A 13,753-nucleotide genomic window follows, 5' to 3' on the forward strand; every position below is an offset into this window, starting at 1 on the left:
ACCCCGGCCCCACCCCGGCCCCGGAGCGCGCGTCAAAGGAGCCGCACTCGGACCATATTAGTATGAAAGCCAAGTGCCTGAGTCAGAAAGGATCTGGCCGGTTTCCTCTTCCTCTGGGCAGTTGGGGGAGGGGGACAGATGGCGGCGGGGGGAGCCCTGGCCCTGTCATTACGCGGGGGCTGTGCGCACTGGGAAGCTGGTGCCCAGGGATGCGTTATGGGGCAGCGGGTCTGGTTTAGCTCGGAGTCCCTGTGCTCCCTTGGTCCCCAGTCATCAAACGGGGCTGTTCTCCAAAGCAGGGCAACTGTGAACTGCTCCCAGCTACAGAGCCAGCCGCACCCCTGGCACTGAATTCGGAGCGACTGCAAATAAAGCTGGCTCGGAGGTGCCGAATTCAGAGCAGGGTTTCAGGGTTGCTCCCTTCTGCCTCCCCACTCCCCAAAACCTTTAGGGGAGTCATCCCAGTGCAGGGCTCTGCTGCTGCGGAACCAGCCCTGGGATGAGCTGGGGCTGTAGACACCTCCCACCAACCATAGCTGGGGTGTTTGGAATAGAGGTTCAGAGCTGGGGACCAGCTAAGAGTGTCTCCTCTGGGTTCAGGTTGCAAATCTGAAGGCTGACTGGGCCAGGGCTTTGTTTCAGGTCCAGGTTTTTGAAGGTCCCTTTGGATTGTAACCTCTGCTATCAAATATCAGCCCTGTCACAGCTACACAGAGCTGCCTCAGAAGCTCTGCTAGCCAATTGTATTTCAGGGCTGTGAAGTTGTACATCCCCAATCTCCTCCCCAGATCTCCCTGTTCCTGGCTCTGGCAGGCAGGTAGGATCTTGCCACTGTTAAGAGGAGTTGTTCAGTCATGTAATGTAAAGCTGCATGCGTCTCAGCCATAACATCAGCTTGTTACAATGGAATCCCATCACCAGCCCCACCAGCTGGCGTGTGCAAAGACTCCCCCACACCTGGTGGGGCAGCATGTTAGTCCTGTGCACTGATTTCCATAGCAGGAGAGGGGCTGGCCCATGCCACAGCAAGTGCCGGGCAACGCCCTGGGCTGCGTTTAGGTTTGACGGTTGCAATCTACCTCTCTGAGCTTCCAGGCTGCCTCCATTGCACCCATGGCATGCATGATGGCAGGAACCCTCTGAACAGAGTGGTAGTGCTGTGACACTGAGAGACGCTTGGATGAGGATGGAGTAGCCATCATGCTATGCTTCTTGGTGAACGTAGTACCCTTGGAAGGGTTCGTGCTGCTGGCTGGAGCTGCACATGGTGGGGTCTTGTCCGGTGCAGGCTTCATCTGCACGCATATAGCGCTATGAATGCTCCTCAGTTCGAGCACCTCCTGCTATTTCAGTCTTGCATCCCTGTTAGCTCTGCCAGTGGCCCTCAAGCCTGACCTGCAATGGCAGTAGTCCTACATCTTCCTGCAGCCCTGTCTGTGCCCCACAATGCTGACCCCCCCACTCCCTTCCCCCAAATCACCTGTTCTTCCAGACCTGGGCCATATCATGTGATGGGGTTTTGATGCAGAGTCCACAGTGAATGTTTACTGAGACCTCCCCAACTCGTTTCACCTGTGACCAAAGTCTGGAAATGAGCTTGGTCTTCACACCACCTCTTGCCAGTGCTTAGACCCTTTGCTTCTTTGAGCATGAGCGGCGCCCACCCTGGTGGATAAAGGCGTGGGCCCAAGTTCTGATCTCTGTGACTGTGGGGAATCCTACAGCCGCGTTTTCTGAAATATTTTGGGGAAAATGTGTGAGGCCTGGGGGAAAATAAGACCGGACACAAGGTGTACATTTTTAATGGTGAGAGTCTTGGAACACGTTACCCAGGGTTGTGATGGATTCTCCATCACTGACAATTTTTTAATCAAGGCTGGATGTTTTTCTAAAAGATCAGCTCTAGGAATTACTGTGGGGCAGTTCTCCGGCCTATGTTATCCAGGAGGTAAGATGAAATGATCACAATGGTCCCTTCTGGCCTAGGAACCTAGGAATCTCTGAACATTTAAACAAGAAAAGCAGGCTGACATCATCCTACTCAGTGAATTTCCTGTCGCGAGGGAAACGGAAATGCATGTGCGCTCTATACCCCGGAAGGGAGGTTGTGTGTATGTTTATAGCTAATGGGGAAACCCAACCTATAGCTCCTGGAGTTCAAAATTGTGTGTTTCCCTGAAGCAGCAAAGAGAACTTCCCTAGTGCCCTTCATTTGGGGCTCTCAAAGCATTTTGCTATCACTAGTTATAATCCACTCGGAGGTAGGTAAGAATTTGTATTTCCATTTTGCAGATGGTTGTGGGGGAGGGGAACTGAAGCTCTGAGCAGAGGGGACTTGCCTAAGATCAGTGGCAGGGCTTGGCATGGAACCCAGGAGTCCTGTCTCCTAACTGTCCTGCTCTAACTTCCCATTTCAGTCTGGGTAAAGGTTGCACTCCTGTAAACGTCGAGGACTTTAAACCTCAGTTGGTGTAAATAATAATATAATATATGGAGATATACCTATCTCATAGAGCTGGAAGGAACCTCAAAAGGTCATCGAGTCCAGCCCCCTGCCTTCACTAGGCAGGACTAAGTATTGATTTTTGCCCCAGATCCCTAAGTGGCCACCTCAAGGATTGAACTCACAACCCTAGGCGACCAATGCTCAAACCACTGAGCTATCCCTCCTCCCAAATCAGTGTACCAGTCGCTTCCCCGAAATAACTAGAGTTGCACCAATTTATACCAGCTGAGGATGTGGCCCAAATAAATGAGCTTCGGCTGGTGTTAAAGCAAGAAATCCAGATAGGTGGTGTTTGCACAAATTAAGAGCAGAGATTGTAGGAGGGGGTGTTAACCATGTGGTGGAAATTCCTGTCCGTTCCAGCTGAGGAATAAGGAGAGACGGACACAGCTAGCCAAGCAAGGAGCCCCGGGAGGGGAGATCCGTTTATTTCAATTGCAATTGGGTTCAAGCTCATAAGTCAGCAAGAACAAAGAAAACACTTACACCAAAGCATTATATGCAGTTGCTTATGATAATCTATCGCTCTATGATTGGTCAAAATTTGCTATCATTACCATACATAATTAGCAAGTTACATATATCTGCCCCTCTGGTGACCCCTTATTGTTCATTTACTTGCCCCCCACCCTTCTTATTTTGCAAACTAAGTTAGTTATCTACGGGATACAGGCACAGGGAGTTCCATTGTCTATAGGTTTGGAATTTGGCTACATTTCCTCTCGAAGGAACTTCCTGAGTTAAGATAATCTATAGCTGACACTACATGTTTTCCATGTGTACGTGACAAATTTGCCCCCTGGCTGTTAAGTAGAATAATTCTATATCAATCAGAACCGGGCAACAGAGCCGTCCCTTGGGTAGGGCGAATTGGAGCAACCGCTCTGGGCCCCGCACTTTGGGGGCCCCTGCAGGCCGGTGCGATTGGCCAGCGTGGTTGGTCCCAGAAGAGACGAAGCCGTCACTTCCACCCCAGGCCCCTCACCCCCCTAGGGACGGCCCTCCTGGGCAAGGTACACCAGACACTTACTATCTGGTGTAAACCTATTTGCTGGAGGTCAGCTCAAAACATGAGGGTCAAGGGCCAGTGAGCCAACACCTTGATGAGAAACCCAGCCCTGGGATACCAGGGAGAGGGAAGGTGTTGAGGTTGCTACTAGGTGCTGTCCCCGGCACCATCCTGTGTGTCTTTGGCTACTAGATGTCTGACGCGTGGACACCTCTTCCCCTCATGCAGAGCTTCGGGTAGGGGGTGTCTTGGCTCCTCTCTCCCATTCCTGGCGGCTGCAAGGTCTGGCTTGTGGGATCCACCTTCCCATGAATAGCCTGGAGCCTGCAGCTGCTCAGCGCTTGGCAAAGGTAGTGCCAAGATACTCCTCCCTCTGCCCTCTGGGCATGCTGTTACAGAGGCTTGATATGAACTGGATGTGTGGCTTGTCTCCCTACTTGGGAGGGTGAAGGTTCTTCTATGGGGTGTTGTTCTGGCTGGGAGAGACCCCAGTGCATCTCAGAGCACCTGTACCGAATACTGCCTTAGAACTGGGGATGTCTGCTTCAGGATTCCGTCTCCTGGGGAGGGCAAAGCAGCCCATAGAGCCTAGGATCTGACTCTGTTCTCAAAAGGTACCTGGTATGTGCTAAATTACTTGCATTAAATAGGGCTGGTCAGAAAATGAGGGATCAGGGGAAATTCCCTGCAGGAAAACCTGGCTTTTTGCTGAAAAACCAAATAGCTTCTTTTTTGATTCTGCCCGCCCACCCCGGAACCCCAGCCTGGGTTTTCCATGGAGAGCACACACTTCCCATCAAACTGTTCACTTAGTAGAAACTCCAGTTTTTCCACCCAAACTGGGTTTGGATGGAAAACTTGCAGCCAGCCCTCTTGTGGAATGCCTGGGGATCCTTGCGATCTCTGTGGCTGCAATACCTCATTCCTCAGGAATTTCACTGCCCTTTAGCACTAATGAATGGCCATGTATGGTAACCTGTCTAGACTGAGCACAGTGGTCTGGTGTTTACGTGGCCGTCTCTTTCCCTTCTGTAGCGGAGCAGGATCAGGGACATGGGCTTGTCCCCCCTGGTAGCAGCAGAGGGCTCGGCCCGGTCTCTAGTGGAAATTCTCTGCCTGTCTCAGAGCCACTCAAACTGAGTCCATCTGGGTTCGGGGAAGCTCTCCACTCGGAAGGTCAGGTGTGCTCCGTATGCGGATCCTGCGCTAGCCACGGGCTGCTGTTAGTCTCTCACTTTCATGGACCCTAACTCATCCCGTTAATAACTCATCCTGTGCTGACTCCCTTGCTCCGAGCCAAAACCCACGGAAAGGCCTCACACAGTGAGTGCTGCTCTCTTCGGCTACACTAATTTGGTCCCAGATTGCATTGGTCATCATGCCGCGAGGCTTGAGACCTGATTCTCCTTTCTCTTGCTCCGCTCTGACGTGCATGTATCTCCGCTGACTTAATGGGATTACTCCTGATTTGCACCAGTGTGAGTGAAGGTTGGCCCCAGGTCTCTTTTGGAACCTCCACTTTAGCAAATGTCTTCCTTCCATTTACTACATGGGGGGCTAATTCCCAGCTGACCTGTTCACTTACACCGGTACACAGGTGATGTAAATTGCTACCAAATCAGAGTGACAGTGTGCTACACCCACTTCACACTCGATCTGCAGAGATGGAAGTGACATATGGTAGGTGAGAGTTGGGCCCTCCTGGCTAAACTGCCAAAAGAACTCAGAACTCTGGGTGCAAAGAACCCCTGAAAAGCTGGTCCCAATGGTAGGTGGTAAGGCCTCAAAAATCTGTCCCTGTGGCTTTCCTCAGTGGATTGGATATATCTAGGGTGACCAGACAGCAAGTGTGAAAAATCTGGACAGGGGGTGGGGGGTAATAGGAGCCTATATTAAAAAAAAGACCTAAAAATCAGGACTGTCCCTATAAAATTGGGACATCTGGTCACCCTAGATATATCTTTTCAAAGTGATTCTCCATTTCTTTCCTGCCCAGATGTCTAACCTCTCCAGGCCCCTTGGAGTTGCAGCTCCTGCCAATTACTTATCCTCTGCAAATCTCATTAGCGTGCTGTTTACTTCCAGTAATCAGGAAGACTTTAAATCAGACCCCAGTCCCTGTGGTCCCTCTCTAGATCCCTCTCCCTCAGTTCCAGACTGTCATTAGTTTCCAGGCCACGTGAGAGTTCTCCTGGACAAATACGTGTGAATTAACTTTACAGGGGGGATTTCATGCCACACTGTTCAATACTCTACGGCAATCCAAGTGCATCAAATCTGCCCTCCTCCTCTGCTAAATAACCTTTTAGTATGGCCAAAATTAATTGGTGTCTAACCTTTTTTCCCAGTAGCTGTCCCCTCATCTCTAAATCCAAGGCACTTGCTGTATAAATCATGCTCGCCCATTATGGAATGTAGAGGATGGACAGAACATCCGTGAACGTTCTGAGAGGCACACAGGGAGCTGCTTTCTGCAGTGACACCTTGGTGATCTTCAGAGGTGCTAATGAGGCTGGATTCTTATCTGCAGCTGTGTGTAGCCTGAGGGAGGGGAAATGGGATGGAGCTACACAGACCTCATGCATGTTCTAAGGATTTGGCCCAAGCCATGTGGGGCCAGACTTGTTAAAGAGCATGGGACCAAATTTCCAAGTGCTCAGAGCCCGTGATTGGGGCCAGGTGCTCAGCACCCAGCACACCGAACTCTGTTGAAAATCTGGCCCTGTGTCGCCCTCCCTGATCCTGGCCACTGTAGACTTGTTTCAAAGTCACCCAGAGCAGGCACTGAGCAAGGTCTCCTGAGGGAGAAGGGCAGTGAGTGTGGCGGGGTAACAGGTCAGGATGACCTGTTTCTCTTCAGAGAAGTAATGCTCAGATTTTCACACCCCTCAGCCCAGCGGTGGGATTCCCCCGCAGTCTGATCAGACCTGCTGTGGTTTGTGTCTGAAAGGTGGAAAAACCCATGAAACTTTTACAAGTGAAACTCCAGGGAGAGCTTGTAAAACTGGTGTTTTCAGATTGGTTCAACTATACTGGGATAAGTAAAGCAGTACAACCCCGTAGGGTGAATGCAGTTATACCAGTGTAAAAGTGCCTTATACGGGTCTGGCTTACTCCCATGTGAGAAGGGAAACAAGCTATACTTGTAGAAGCACATTTATACCAGTAGAACTGTAGCCACACTAGAAAAGTGTTGAACCACTTTAACTGTTTTGGTTTAAAAACAATAACTCACCCCCTAACTGATGGAGTTATACTGAGTATAGAGCAGGCCTGAGTGGAATGAGCATACTGAGCTAAAGATACTATGTGAAAAGCCTGCTGTTCTGGGTGCAAAATACAATAAGCAAGACCCCAGTCTACTAACAAGTTGGGCCTCCTACTACTATAGTATCCACACTTGGGGCTTGTCTAAATAGTTTAATTGAAATTGGCTTAAAACCTGATTTTCAACTGTTCATGCAGGAGATTGTACCGATCTGATTTGTTTAAAACTGGTTGGGCCTGTGAATTTACTGATGCAAGCTAAGCCGATATAAGCGAAGCTTTAATCAGCGTAAGAGTGTCCTCATGGTGTCCCACCACTTTAGTTAAACTGTTAGCACAAACTGCATGGAAAGAACATTATTAAGGTCGCACAGTCAAGCATTCAAAAGTTAGGAAATACCTGTGCAGCCTTAATCTGTGCATGTTATGATGAAGAGTGCGAGTTTGTCACGGAGGTCACGGATTCCGTGACTTTCTGTTACTTCTGCAGTGGCCAGTGCACCTGGCCCAGAGACAGCTCAAGCAGCTCCTGCACCAGTTGCACTGGCTGCTGCTGGGGAAGTCTTGGGCCACCCTGTCCTCCCCCACACACTCCCCACAGCAGCAGAAGAGTTTGGGAGTGGGAGGGGACAGGGGGTTGGGGCATGGGACAGGGTGAGGCGGGCTCTGGGCAGCACTTACCTCGGGTGGGGCTCCCCAGAAGTGGGGACATCCCCCTCGCTCAGCTCCTAGGCGGAGGCGTGACCAGGCAGCTCTGCACATTGCCCCCGCCTACAGGCACTGCCCCCGCAGCTCCCATTGGCTACGGTTCCCGGCCAACGGGAGCTGCGAAGCTGGCGCTCTGGGTGGAGGCAGCGGTGTGCAGAGCTGCCTGGCCACCACCTGGGCCCTCCCAGCACCAGCGTGGTCCTGGGCCATGCGCCACCCCCCACTACCCCCCCCCCCCGGAGCACCCACGGCGCCCCTGCCCCCCCAAGATTTAGTCAGGAGTATATAGTAGAAGTCATGGACAGGTCACGGGCCGTGAATTTTTGTTTACTGCCTGTGACCTGTCCATGACTCTTACGAAAAATACCTATGACTAAAATGTAGCCTTAGTTATGATACAGTCTGTAATTATACGATCAGATACTTTTTTATTTTTTCCCTAAAGGAGCCGGCCTTTGGTCAGTGCACAGGCTGGAGCTGCTGTGGGAGTGAATCAGGTTTGTGTAGTGAAGGAGGCGGTTGCCTGTAGACCCCGACTTGTTTGTTGCAGCAGTTGAAAGGCATAGTGTGAACGAGGCAGGGAACGGCAGCAAGAGACAGGAGGGTTTGATGGTTAAGGCAGTAGAATGCTGCCCTGGAGAACTGGATTCTATCCATGTCTCTGCCACAAAGTTCCTGTGTGATGCTAGTATAATCCACACATCTCCTGGGTGTGGTGCTCTGTCGCCCTCCTGTGGCACCGAGACCACTGAGAGATTAATGAGTCTGCTACAGCCTTAGCTAAGAGCCCTGTGGCTTTTAGTTCATGTAGTAGAGCAGGGGTTCTCAGACTTTTGTACTGGTGACCCCTTTCACACAGCAAGCCTCTGAGTGCAACCTCCCTTATACATTAAAAACACTTTTTCATATATTTAACACCATTATAAAGGTTTGGGGTGGAGGCTGACAGGCACCAGCCTACCAAACATGTGCTTGGGGCGGCACCTGGAGGGGGGCGGCGCTCCGGCCCGAGAGCGGGGCCACGACTGGGCTCGCCGCCGGGGAGAGCGGAGCCGCAGCGGGCTCGCCGCCCTCCCCCCGGCGCTCCGGCCCGAGAGCAGGGCCACGACTGGGCTCGCCGCCCTCCCCCAGGCGCTCCGGCCGGCCGGGGAGAGCGCGGCTGGGCTCTCCGCCCTCCTCCCGGCGCTCCGGCCGGCCGGGGAGAGCGGGGGCCGCGGCAGGCTTTTTTGCCTGGGGCGGCAAAAAAGCCAGAGCCAGCCCTGGCTCACGACCCCCCATGGAATAACCTCACGGCCCCTTGAGGGGCCCGACCCCCAGTTTGAGAACCCCTGCAGTAGAGGCTCATGCATTTAGCTCCAGAGGTCCCAGGTTCGATCTTGCCCACCGACAACTGGGGTCTGTTGGCCTTACGCTAGTCTAGTCACTTAAACCCAACTTTTCACAGGTGATCACTAACAAGTGTATCCCTCATTTTCTGGGTGCCTGGCTTGATATCCTGGGGTCTGATTTGCAGAAGTGCTGAGCGCTCACAGCTGTGATTGAATCACTGGGAGTTGGGTTTTGAACATATCAGTGCTGTATGATGCTAAGCACTCTGAAAAATCAGGTCCTAGGCATCTCTGATTGGGCATCCAGATTTAGTGGATACTTTTGACCTTAATCTGTCTCTGCCTCTGTTTTCCATTTGTAAAGCGAGGATAATGCTCCCTCATCTCACAGGGATGCTATGAAAATAAATACGTTTGTGAGTCACTCAGATACTATAGCAGGAAAGGCCATGAGGAAATTAATAATTCTGCCTTCAGAGCAGCGTTTGGCAAGTGTGCAGTGCATAAAGCATGGGCCACACACGAACAATAAGGAGAAAATAAAACATTGAATAACTGCTCATTAAGTGAGCGCTCTTCGTATTTCAGCCTCTTCCTCTCCTAGGCCCAATCTCTGACCTTTGCCTTTGGTTAAATATTGGAAAGCTTCCATCGTGTCTCTGAATTGTTTTTCAGTGTTGACCTTGTGTGGTTACAAACTTTTGTTAACTTGGAAGGCAGACTTCATCCACTGAGCCTGTGACAGTGTCGTCAGCCTGAAATCTGCCAGTTCCAACTAAACAGGGCCAGCTTTAGGCCGATTCCCGTGATTCCCCAGAATCGGGCCCCGCGGGTAAGAGGGCCCCGTGCCTAAGAGAGCCCCGCGCCTTAGGCTCACCCGGCGGCAGTCCGCTTCAGCGGCAAGGGGGGGGTGTCCGCTCCGGGGTCTTCAGCGGCATTTCGGCGGCAGGGGGTCCTTCAGTGCTGCGGAAGACACGGAGCAGACACCCCGCCGCCGAAGTGCTGCCGAAGACCGGGACCGCGGAATCGGGCCCCGCAGGTCCTAAAGCTGGCCCTGCAACTAAAACCACTGAAAGTTTAGTTCCTCTCTGTAGAGTCCCTTCTTATGTAAAATTCATGCTGCGCTTTGATCAGACCCCTGGTGCCCTGTGCAGATTTCATTATACTTGCAGGAGTAGCTGGATGCAAATGTGGACGCAGACAGATCCTCAGCTAGTGTCAATTGAAACTAATGGAGCTACGCTAACTGCCATCAGTGGAGGACCAGAGCTACAGTCTTCCTGAGAACTCAACCAAGTGGGAAACAGGTGCATCAATTCTCCTCTTTCAGTTAAACTAACCATGAGGCTGCTGGCTGGCAGCTTTTAACAGCCACCATGTGTTGTAGGATTGCTAGGTGTCAATTGCTCACCGAGGTTCCGATGATGCACTGCACACCCACGTGTCAAAGTCTGGGATGCATGTACCTGAAGTTCTCATCTATAGTTATATTTTCACTGTCTGGGCAGAATATTCCCCAGTTTTCTTTTCAGATGCAATATAAATAGTGTTCAGAAGGAATGCATTTCCCCCTTGTGGGAATCATAGAATATCAGGGTTGGAAGGGGAGGTCATCTAGTTCAACCCCCTGCTCAAAGCAGGACCAATCCCCAACTAAATCCTCCCAGCCAGGGCTTTATCAAGCCTGACCTTAAAAACCTCTAATGAAGGAGATTCCACCACCTCCCTAGGTAACCCATTCCAGTGCTTCACCACCCTCCTAGTAAAAAAGTTTTTCCTAATATCCATCCTAAACCTCCCCCATTGCAACTTGAGACCATTGCCTCTTGTTCTGTCATCTGCCACCACTGAGAACAGTCTAGATCCATCCTCTTTTGAACTCCCCCTTTCAGGTAGTTGAAAGCAGCTATCAAATCCCCCCTCATTCTTCTCTTCTGCAGACTAAATAATCCCAGTTCCCTCAGCCTCTCCTCATAACTCATGTGCTCCAGCCCCCTAATCATTTTTGTTGCCCTCCGCTGGACTCTTTCCAGTTTTTCCACATCCTTCTTGTAGTGTGGGGCCCCAAACCGGACACAGTACTCCAGATGAGGCCTCACCAATGCCGAATAGAGGGGAATGATCACATCCTTTGATCTGCTGGCAATGCCCCTACTTATACAGGATATTAAGGTTCAACAGATCAAGACTTCTTAAATGATACCTCACATGGCAAACTTTGTACAAAACACATCGTAATCGTATGATAGTGGTGAATATAGGGGTTCCAGGGCACTACTTTGAGGTATGGAGTGTCACACTCCTCCAGACCGATTTAATCTGTGACTAAGTGCTTGAATCACTTATTTAGATTGCTGTTTGGGTTGCATTGAAGGGGGTGTTGGCACAAGCGGTTACAGCTTCTTATCAGGTCCCAGTCTACCTTTCATATCAGTTGTCTTTACGGCACGATCACTGATTTGATCTCAGCTGATGCTAAAGAGCTGGAATAGGGACTTAAGTTGTCATTATGGCTACATTTCAGTGATGATGGCATTGAAAATGTCTCTCCTGCAGGATTGTCAGGTGAATCAATGTTCTGCTTCAATGGTAGTGTTTCATTCAGTGGCACGGTTGTTCTTGGAGAATTCAAAGAAACAGATTCTCTGCCCTCTGATCATGAATTCTCTCAATCTCATCACTAATATGGACTGTTCGCTCTCCTCAAGTAGAAGTGGAATTATTTTTTTTCACTCCGTCCATTCGGTTGCTTGTTTCCTTCAACTTCATCAATGTGTGAATTGTTGGGATGCGCTAAACGTTGAATGCCCGTTTCCCATGTTGACTTGCAGCTTTCGTTCTTACTGTGGCTAGAATAAGACGTCACCTAGTGAATTCAAAATCTGAAGATTGGGATAAGATGAACTCAGCAGCTTTACACAGAACTATGTTCTAAGATGCCCGGCGCAGCTTTCAGCAAATGCTAGATTCTGACAAACTTCCCTTCCTCAAATAGCTCACAACTGCACAGATTCCCTTCTCCAGAATCCTGTGACAGCTGAGTGCTACCATTAACCATGCTCCTCTTCCCACTCGCCAATGGGACATGATCAAAGTATCTGCTGAGCAAGTGGAATAAAGAAAGTAGATTGGAGAGTTTCTCTCCTCACCATCTTGTAACACACGAAGGGGACGTGCAATGAAACTGAAAGGTGGCAAACTCAAAACCCACCAAAAAAACCAACCTTTTCACACACACAATGTGTGACTTAGACTGTGGAACTCATTGCCACAGGATATCACTGAGGTCAAGAATTTAGCATTGACTGTTATAACTCTGGATATTCTTGTAATCCATATAAATCTCTGATCCCTCTTTGAGTCTTGTGAACAAACTCTGAAGGGCTACAAAAACCTCATGGTTTAATCCAGTCATTTATTAGCAGGGGTTAGGATGATGCCTTAATGGGGGGGCAGATTATCTCACATCTGTCTACAGGGGGGAGGGGGTTGCACCTTCCTTTGAAGCATCTGGTACTGGCCACTGTCAGATGGGACACTGGACTACACTGGCCAGACCGCTGATCTGGTCTGGTCTTTCCTATGTTCATTGGCTACACCCTGTCCCTCTCCTTGACTCTCCTGTCCTCCTACCAACACTGAACCCTTAGAATAACGCTCTTGCTGCTTTCTGATCCCTGCTGCAGTTCCTGCCAGTTGGGTTTTCCCCACTCAGTGTTCAAGCTCTCATGTGTGAGTTGTGGACTGAGTGCGCATGTGGTGGGGGGAGGAGGACATTGTTCAATCTATCAGAAGACCTCTCTCCGCTAGCGGTCCCACAAGCCCATATTTCTGTGAGGTAAACTGAGGCTGCTTTGTATATTGGGGAATCTATTTATACCATGTTCACTGCTGAAATCTCTTGTGGTAGACTTGCTAGGAGACCCCAACCCATGCGCAACCTCTCTTAGGCCACGTCTGCACCATTAAACCTGTCAGACAACTCGGGTCAAACAGGGCTCATCCCAACCCCTCTCCGACAACTGCTCCTGAAAAAAGCTGTTCCACTGAGGGGGACAATCAGTTGGATTCAGTGCCTGCTGTAGCAAATCCTGCTAGACAGCTTGGTACTGAACTTGGTTGCAGCTGCCTCTGGGGTTGAACACAGCACACGCAGGAGCACTGAACAACAGATATGTGTATCTGTCCCAAACTACAGGGTGGCCTTTGGTTGGCTGGTTACTACAGGTGGAATTTGCCCAGGAGTAGTGGGGGGAGAGCGGGAAGGGGACGGACTGAGGGGTAGGGGGTGATGGATCTCTCTGTCCCTTCTGAAACAGGGGAGGCTGGTATCTGACATAGGGGGGTGGGCAAATGCTTAGGATTGTACTGTAAGGGTCAGAGAAGCTCTGTTCTAATCACAGAAGTGGCCTTCCCCAGAGCTCTGTCCTGGGAATTGCAGTGTCTGTACCTGGGCTGCCTCTGGCCTGGTGCTGTACGGCTTTGTTGTTCTCCAGGGAGCCGCCCTTTTTGAGCGGGACTGAGCTCCCTCCCACCCCAGCCAAGTGAAATTAGATTCTGAGAAACAGTCCTTTTAAGGCCATCCAGGGCTCTGGACCAGGATGATCTGGTTGAAAGGGAGGGATTTCGCAGCAGCCAGACGCAGCAGAAAGGAAAATGCACAAACCCCAGCCTGCAGGGCACCGGGGAGGAGCAAGGAGCGGCAGACTGCTGGAGTTAATCTTTTAACTAAGTGGGTCACCCTGCCCATAAGACACCCTTAGGTGGTCCCTTGACACAATCCCCCATCCTAGGTAGCTTTTTATCCCTGCAACCCAGGCAGGCCACTTAAATATATTTGGTATTGGAATGTTCTGCTGTGACTCAGGAACTGCTAGCAAGGCCTAGCCGCCGGGTCAGCCCTCTTCACAGCTCCGCCAATGCGTGAGTCCTGTC

The 13,753-nt window shown here is 50.7% G+C and overlaps 1 protein-coding gene across 3 annotated transcripts in view; it reads left to right on the forward strand.

Moving 5' to 3' along the window:
- Positions 1-13,753, forward strand: part of CSRP1 (cysteine and glycine rich protein 1) — a 28,423-nt gene that overhangs the window by 292 nt on the left and 14,378 nt on the right. Inside the window, exon 2 of one of the 3 annotated variants that reach the window (XM_065404395.1) lies at positions 9,991-10,125. The exons of the other annotated variants lie outside the window; for them this stretch is intronic. The gene's annotated coding sequence lies outside the window, so the exon portion shown is untranslated. The remainder of the gene's footprint in view (positions 1-9,990; positions 10,126-13,753) is intronic. 3 annotated transcript variants of the gene reach the window in all.

The sequence above is a fragment of the Emys orbicularis genome, chromosome 4, assembly GCF_028017835.1.
Source record: "Emys orbicularis isolate rEmyOrb1 chromosome 4, rEmyOrb1.hap1, whole genome shotgun sequence".
Lineage (NCBI taxonomy): Eukaryota > Metazoa > Chordata > Testudines > Emydidae > Emys > Emys orbicularis.